Source organism: Lactuca sativa, chromosome 1 (assembly GCF_002870075.4).
Source record: "Lactuca sativa cultivar Salinas chromosome 1, Lsat_Salinas_v11, whole genome shotgun sequence".
In the NCBI taxonomy this organism is placed as follows: Eukaryota; Viridiplantae; Streptophyta; class Magnoliopsida; order Asterales; family Asteraceae; genus Lactuca; species Lactuca sativa.
In genome coordinates, this window is record NC_056623.2 from 105,939,193 (window position 1) to 105,948,730 (window position 9,538).

Genomic DNA, 9,538 nt, shown 5'->3' on the forward strand with positions numbered 1-9,538 from the left:
AAATAGAGTTCCGTTTTGTAATTCGATTATGAATGAGATTTTTAAACAAGTATATTTAAGAATAAAATGATTATCTTAAACGAAAATTTGTTTTGAAATTTATGGTGTTACACTTTATCAAAATCATACACCTTCCCTTAGATAGCACACTTGTGTGTCTAAACAGTTATGAAGAGGTATGCCGTAATCATAATGGTTAGACCTTTTTGCCAATTCTCACAAGTCTAGGTTAGTGTGCCGCTAAACCACACACGCTCCACTAACGACTTTGAGAATGCAAATATCACAATTGCTATCTAGCTAAAATCTACTTAGTGAAAGAGTTTCCTCACCATCATTTTCATGAATCAGAGAGAAACCTTATGACACTTAGATTTAATGGTGTATGTGTTCTTATCCATGTGAATTGTCAAAATCATAGTCACAAGACAAGGATAATGACAAATCCAAACTCATATGGACTGAACTCAATCTTAATTTCTTGCCACCTGGCAGCTCAAGGGCCTACCATTGCTTCCAAGTGGTTGTGCAACAAATTGAGAACTCTAAGAACTCATATGCATAGCCAACTTTCCTGGAATGGGCACAGAATATGTCAACACGATAAACCGTAAGTCGTGTGCTAGTGACGAACTTCAGGTTTTATTCTTGATTAGTTCTTGAGACTTTCAAGACTTTTAAGACTCCCACTGTCCTCTTGAACTATAAGACTCCCTTGTCAAACATCCAAGAGATAGTGCGGATTCTAATCAAGACAAACACTTCGCAACATTGGCCTTAGTTGGTCTTTGTTTTATCCAAAACATGACAACTTACCAATTTCAAATGTACAAGAGTAGAAAACTTTTACTCTTACATTTGACAAATGTTTTAAACCTTCTTTAAGACATGTCACTCAAGTTACAATCTTGGAGTATGACTCTAAGACTTGTATTGGAACGAAGTATGACTCATCTTCTTGATTTAACCATTTCAACAATTCAAGATCCCTCTTCTTAGTCATAAGAATGCACTAAGACTTCCTTAGAGAACTAATTGTGCTATGGTTTCTTAATCATTAAGATGATCACAAAAACTGATACTAAAGTACTCTCCCATCTTTTCAGATTTGAGAAACTTTTATCCTTCTGCCTAATTTGATTCTTCTTATTCGCTCTGTCATACATTGGAACCCTTTTCCAATGTCTCAGAATTACACTTAAGCATGTAAGTATAATCATATTTACTGAGCTTTAGTAAACTATGACGAATAGTCTTATCAAACTTTTGTGGTGGACTTAATCAATGCACAAGAATGTGTACTCGATCCTTCAGTCCTTTACTTGACTCACACATCCATGTGAACAAGTAATTAGTCTTAATTTTCCAAAACTTGAAAGTTCTCATTCATCATGCTATACAACTTGCATGATTCCAAGTTTCGGTCCAATTGAAACTTGGGTGATGAGAATCTTTCCTTATTTGGTAAATCTAGACATTACCACAAATGAAAGAAACAATTTCATATTTCCACTCTTGCTCTTAATGGAATCATATAAGCAACAATTTTTCCTCAAATGCCATTGTAAGGATATTTTAAAATAAATAAAATCAAAAATTTTCTTTTATTTTAAAACTTTGCGAAAAAACTTATCCTTACAATCCATATGAAAACTTGTTGTTATCTATTCCTAGGCAATATCTCATAACTCCTAAGAAGTAGCTCAGGAATCCGATCTTCAAACTACACGATAGAAATCCATCTACGCGATCAGATTCAGCATATTCTTTCTTTAAGTTTCTTCACTTTTCTTTGATTCTTAAAACATCACCATGTGACCCAGTCACATCATGTATCAAGAATCTCAGAATAGAAACTTAATAGAGTTAGATAGTGGACTTTACCTGAAGTAGAGTCAAACTTATTGACTTTAACATCCTTAGGTAAATTTGGCAGCTTCGCAACCAATGCCCCTTCCTTTGGAAATATAAACATATGGACCCTTTGATAATGGTACACGAGACTATCATAGACTTAGCTTTTCTCTTTACCATTTGGTCAACCAAGTTGACTATGGCCGATCCCTTTCCACTGGGAAGAGAGAGCTTTAATAGATATCATTGTCAATGTCCATAAAGTTTAGGAAGTTGATCTTAGCAAATAGATAAGATCATTAAGGCTCTTGTCATAGTCTGTTTCATAGGTGTCCCAAAGGAACTCACTATGTGACTTAGAAAGTGATTGAACCACCAACTTTCTTAAGACTTTGACACCCAACTGTCCCGGCTTGTCAATATGTGACTACATCTCCAAGATGTGATCACACCTAGACCTTGCCTTGCCAATAGGGCTTGAGTGACCTTAAACTTTTCAAGAACTTGTGGGTTAGGAAGAATAATTGGAGGAGGTGAAAGAAGTATGATTTCCAAGGAACATCATCTTCATTTAGGAAAGCTTGTTTCAAGAGATTTGGGAAGATCATAGGTGTCTAAACCAGACATCTTTTGGGAGATATTCAAGATAGTTGATTTTAAGTCCTTAATATGACACCCAATATGAAATATTAAGGCTAGGACCCAACAAACTATTTTATAACTTAGAAGAGGTATGCCGTAATCCAAGCTATAAAATATTTGAAGGTAGGTGAATGACGATTCACCAATTTCCACCAAGATAAATGAAATGTATTATTAGGTTTTAATTGGTTTTGAAACCCCTAGATCTTTGAGATTCATTGAACTGTTCAAAGGCATGTTTCAATCTCGAGTGTGCCCTTCAGGTTTTGTGACTGGGATGCCAAGGATCACAAAACAAGGTGTGAAGTAACCATGCAAATTACTTGGTACCCTTAAGTGTTTACCCCTTAATCGATGTGCCGGTTAACCACACACGCTCCATCGATACTATGATAAACATTAAGTTACCCTTTGCCTACCTTGTTAAATACGCGTTAGTGTGCCGGTTAACCATACACGCTCCACTAACCGACTTAAACAAAGTGCAAAATGTAATTTCATGGATTAGCACCTTATTCACATTTTTCCTAAGTAACTAAGATTGGGTATTATTAAGAGTTTAGTTACTTAGTATTTATCATTAATACTTTTAATGAAGGGAGAATTATAGTCTTGTCAAACCCGTTCGGCTAACGACCCTCCACCGGTCAAGCAAGCGGTGGGTGAGAGTGGGCACCCATTAAGTTGCCATTTTATAGGCAACAACCTTATACCCACCTTATAGACCGGCTTCGTGAATGAGGCGTACTAGCGGTAAGACTGACTTTACTCTTATACATATATATATTATTAACTTATAATATTATAAAGTATAAGGGTTGAATTTTAACTCTTAAAATTCTAAGGGCTAACTTGGAATTAAAGTATTCATAAGTGAAAACTTATCAAATTCCAAAACTTGAGGGCAAGTTTTTGAAACTATTCAAAACTAATTAATTCCATAACTTATGTGTTTAAAGTAGTTTTAATCCAAAAACTCTTCAAGTTCCATAACTTGAGGACAAGTTATGGAAGAACTAATAAAAGAACTAACTTTTCTTTATTTTATAACTTATGGATTTAATTATGGTTACATATTTTACTTTTAATGAAGTGACTCTTGAACTTCCATAACTTGAGGACAAGTTATGGAGTCATAAAAAAAATTATTCAATACCACAAGACTCTTCATTTTGTAACCATTGCCAGCTTTTATGAGTTTTATGAGTCTTTAATGTGACTCTTCATGTAACTTGAGGACAAGTTACACAAACACATTTTATACTCAACTCTTAGATTAAAATGGATTGAAAACAACTATTTCAATTAACTTTTCTATTAATCTAAACAACTCATAAGAACAAGATAATTCAAATCAAACTTTTTCATGCAATTAGTCTAAACCTTAAACTAATACAAAACATGAATCTATTGACAATTATCTTTGAAAATGGATTAGCATGAACATTACCACATCAGAAAACAAGTTTATAAGTTCAAAGACAACTTAGGGTAATGTTCCTAGTCCATTTCTAGCCAAAAAACTCGAAAATATGTTGTCTGGGGGTCCAACTCGTCGAGTGCATGAACCAACTCGGCGAGTTGGATAGAATTGATCACATTTTAGGCATGGACTCGCTGAGTCTGATGATCAGACATCAACAAATTCGTTTTTTCAGCTTCTATTGCAGGTATAACAAGAAAACAAGCCTAGTCTCTGATACCACTGTCGGGTTTTGAGCATTCTAACACTCCTAAGTGTACATGCGACCCTAAATACCTTGGATCTATGTTTTCTCTATTATACATGCAAATAAGAACTTCCAAGGTATTATACTAATCTAGCATACAAAACAGTGAATGTAACAAGATAGAATACATACCTCTTGATGTAGAAAGTCTTCATGAAGCTTGAGTGCCTAGCCCCAATAGTGTGGAAGCCTCAAATGGAATCACAATCACCAAAACACTTAGAATAACTTGAGAGAATTCTACAACTCATGAAATCGGCTAGCCCTTTCACTTTCACACACTAGTGGCCAATTTTGGTCAAGAATAAGATGCTTATATAGTTAGGGTTACACCATGTAAACCCTAATTGACATGGCCTTTCATTTCCATGATCCATGGGTACAAATACACCATGGAGCATCCATGGACCATCCTATGGGTTTTAGCCCAACTTGATTATCCATGGAGCATTAGCCCACTATACAAGTATGGATGATTTACACAATCAACCCATATATTTAATTAGTCTTCTTTTGATCACTTAATTAATCCTAGATTAATTCTTGATCAATACTAATTAAATAATCTTATTATTCTTATTATTAATATACTAGAACTTATAATATATTAATAACCATAAGTGTCTTATTTCTCTCATTATAGTCTATCCAAGTGCATGATGGTATGCAACCCAAATGGACCATGCCGGGTCGGGTCAAGTCTTACCAATTATAGTTATGGACTTAGACATTAATCCAACAATAAAGTCATATTGACAAGCCGAGAGAGTTAGGTGTCAAAGTCTTGAGAAAGTTGGATGTTCAATCACTTTCTATGTCACATAGTGAGTTCCTTTGGGACTACTATGGAACAGACTATGACATGACCCTTAATGATCTTATATATTTGCTTGGTGCCTCTAAATCAGCAGTTATTAGGAGGACTAGTAAAGAAAATTTGATTAGAAGATTAACTTCCCAAACTTCCATGTACATTGACAATGGTACATGGTAAGGGAATTGGTTACGAAGCTGCCAAATTTACCTGAAAGATCTTCAGGTAAAGTCCACTATATAAAGGACATTATACCCTCTCCCCAGCCTCTTTACCCTCTCTTGAAGTCCAGAAAACCCTAATGCGCGTTTGTGAGTGATTTGAGAGCATTTGAACCTTGGAGAAGAGATTTTGGAAGAGATCTTGGAGAGTTAAGAGGCTTGGAGCAAGGGGCTTTTCTAGGATTCAGATTTCTCTTCTGTTGGAGCTTCCTTTTGAGGTATTATTTTCGTTGCTTGGGCTGTTATTCATCTAGATTCATCATTTTGGACTATTTGGAAAGTATAGCTTGTGCTATTTCGAGTTTGGAGGTTAGATCTGGGGTTGCTACCTTAGATCTGGAATGGAAAAGGTCTTGAGTACATTAAAGTCCCTGTTCTTGAGTGATTGGTGAAGCCATCTTGTCCCAAACCCTAACCCTAGAGTGTTATATGCTTAGATCTCCTTGGATTCACATAAAGTTTGCCACTTTACGTGATGGATGGGTTGTAGAAGGGTAGATCTATGGTTTGGATCATCTGCATGGCCTGGAATGCTTCTGTATGGATTAAGATCTAGGGGTACTCGGCGAGTCACAACGGTGTACTCGGCAAGTTGCTTGAAGGTGGGCAGGAACTCGACGAGTTGGAAGAACAACTCGGTGAGTTGGTTGAAGATAGCCTTGGACTCGGTGAGTCTGTTCTTGGACTCGGCGAGTCTGGTCGTGAGGTCCTAACCTTCTTCTGTTTGAGCTGTGAATCGATGAGCCAGGGGAGGACTCGATGAGTTGAGTGCGAGGGGACTCGGAGTTGTTGGACTCGGCGAGTCTCGGGGTGAGTCGGCGAGTTGAGTCACGGATTGGGGGAGTTCTGAGCTTGGGGACTCGACGAGTCATCGGGTTGACTCGGCGAGTAGAGTCAGTCAGGAGGTTGACTTTGACTTTGACTTTGACCGAGGGTTGACCAATTGACTTCCAGGGGCATTTTTGTAATTGTTGGCATTTGTTTTGAGTTCAGTGTTGGTGTTGGCCTGTGGTGGAGATCGTGTTATTGGTTGGAGCATCTCGGTCTTATCTTTTCAGTTGGCAGTTGCGAGGTGAGTTATCCTCACTATATCAACAGGGTCTAAGGCACCAAGGCCGGCCCTTTTTTGATTGTAATCTGGGTATCATTGTTATGTTGTTGCTTTGCTATATTGCATCCTGGTAGTTAGGATGGTATATGTTAGAGACCTCGGTATCCTGGTATATAGGATGATGCTATGCTAGTGACCTGTTAGGTCGGTATCCTGTTTAGAGTATGTTATGATATGTGATCCACTAGATCGGTGTGATTGGATGTGAATTGTTACATGATTGTATGGTTATGTGCACATGGTTGTTGGACTGGGGTTGGGTTGAGGCGGGTCTTGCTTTGTGTTGTAGGCCAACATACCCAGGGCGGACCGGTTATCCTGAAGGCCCAGCAAACGGTCAGGATAGGATGTAGGCCTCGCGAGGGCGGACTAGGCATGCTTAGGCTCGGAGAGTGGACCAGGCCGACTGAAGGCCCAGTGTGGGCGGACCAGTCATACTGTAGAATCAGAGAGTGGACCAAGTGGATTGAAGGCCCGGTGCGGGCGGACCAATCACACTGTAGACTCGATGTATATGGCTAGACTCAGAGGGTGGAGCAGGTGGACTGAAGGCCGATGCAGCGGACCAGTCACACAGTAGACCCGAAGTGCATGGCTGTTTTGTGTTCTGTTATGATATGGCATGTTATGCGTGTATGGTATATGTGGTTGGTATTTTGGGGGTATCTCACTAAGCTTTCGGGCTTACAGTTGTGGTTTAATGTTTTTCAGGTTCTTCAGGAGACTGTGGCAAGGCAAAGGCGTGATCATACCGCTCCTCATGATTATGTTTTATGATGTCGTTCTGGGAAGACTCTGATAATAATTGTATTGAAAACCTTTTTGTAATAACTTTATGAAACCGGGTTGTTTTTGAAAAGTTTAAATTGTGTGAAATTTTTAGAGTATTACATAGATGTTTTAAGAATCAAAGAAAAAGTGAAGAAGGAAGTATATGCTGATTATGATTGTGAAGATGGATTTCGATCGCATGGTTCGGTGATCAGAATTTTGAGCTGTTACTTAGGAGTTATGAAATATTGCTTAGGAATAGATAACAACAAGTTTTTCATATGGTTTTGCATTGTAAGGATAAGTTTTCCGCAAAGTTTTAAAATAAAATTTTTGGTTTTATTTATTCTAAGTATCCTTACAATGGCATTTGTGAAAAAATTTTGTTTATATGATTCCATTGATAGCAATATTGGAAAGTGGATTTGATTCTTTCATTTGTGGTAGTGTCTAAATTTACCAAACAAGGAAAAATTCTTATCACACAAGTTTCAGTTGGATAGAAACTTGGAATCATGCAAGTTGTATCATGAATGAGAATTTTCATCTTTGGAAAATTAAGACTAATTCCTTATTCACATGTTTAAGTGAATCAAGTGAAGGACTAAGGGATCAAGTACACATTCTTGTGCACTAGTCAAAGTCCACCACAAAAGGATCGATAAGACTATTCATCATGATTTACTAATATTTAGTAAATATGGTTATACTTACAAGCTTAAGTATAATTCTGAGATATTGGAAAAGTTCCAAATGTGTGGCAGAGCGACTAAGAAGAATCAAATTAGGCAGAAGGATAAAAGTTTCTCAAATATGAAAAGATGGGAGAGTACTTTAGTATCATGTTAGATGGTCATCTAAATTATTAAGACACCTTATCACAATTCATCTTGTAAGTAGATTCTGATACTTAAGAAGAGGAGCTATGAATTGTTGAAGTGGTCAAATCTAGAAGATGATTCATACTTCATTCCAAAACAATTCTTAGAGTCATACTCCAAGATTGTAACTTGAGTGACATATCTTAAAGAAAGGTTTATTAACATGAGTCAAATATCAGAATAAAAGTATCCTACACTTGTACATTTGTAATTGGTAAGTTTTGATGTTTTGGATAAAACAAAGACCAACTAAGACCAATTGTGTGAAGTGTTTGTCTTGATAAAGAATCCAAACTATCTCTTGAATGTTTGACAAGATAGTCTTATATGTTAAGAGGACAGTGGGAGTCTTAAAGATCTTGGAAGAATTTAAAGCTCTAATCAAGAATAAAAACCTATAGTTTAACACTAGCACACGACATGAGGTTTATAACCTATCGTGTTGACATATTTCTATTTCTGTTCCTATTCCAGTTAAAGTTGGCTTTGCATATGAGTTCTTAGATTTCTCAATTGGTTTCATAACAACTTGGAAGCGATCGCAGGCCCTTGTGCGGCTAGGTGGCAAGAAATTAAGATTGAGTTCAATCCATATGAGTTTGATTTGTCATTATCCTTGTCTTGTGATTATAGTTTTGACAAATTCATGTGGATAAGAACACATACACCATAAAATCTAAGGGTCATAAGGTTTCTCTCCGATTCATGAAAATGATGGTGAGGAAACACTTCCACCAAGTAGATTTAAAGCAGATAACAAAGATCTAAAAACCTGAGACTATGATTATGACATCCATTTTCATAGTTCTAAAATTGTTTAGACACGCCTGTGAGCTATCTAAGATAAGGTGTATGATTTTGATAAAGTCTTATCAAGGCAATCTCGTCTCAGAAATCTGAACTTTGGTAAGAAAGTTAGTAAAGTATTGACTTCTGTAAGTCCTGTTGATTTCTGAGTACATGTCAAAGCTAGTGGGAACATAAGTGTTATGCTAATAATCATCATGTTAGTGGGAGCATGATAATTATGATAAAGGTTGCAAGTTAGCAATGTTAATTATAGAAAACAAAAGTTTCAGTTCGTGGAGTTGTAGGGGTTGAAAAGTTGTTTTGCTATAATTAAGGGAGAGGAAATTATACTTCATTTCAATTCTAAAAGCTTATATTGAGGTTTTAATCATCTTTAGTCAATGATATATATGGATTTCATGTTGGAATGGCTCAACATAAGTAAATTCTATATATGGTTACATATTTGCATTCTAAAATTCGATTATGATTACGGTATCCCTTTTCATAATCTGAATTATGAGAACTTGGCAAATAGAAATATTGTAGCAAAAGGACTGGTCTAGTATCATGTCTTTATGTGATACATCATGAATTGTGTCCCATATGCTTCAGATATAGGATCGATTGCATGTGCTATAATAATCATCCTTTCTAAAATGTTCCAAATGTCTGGGGCATTTAGAAGGGAAAAGGTCTAGAATTGGATATGACTAAAATGATTA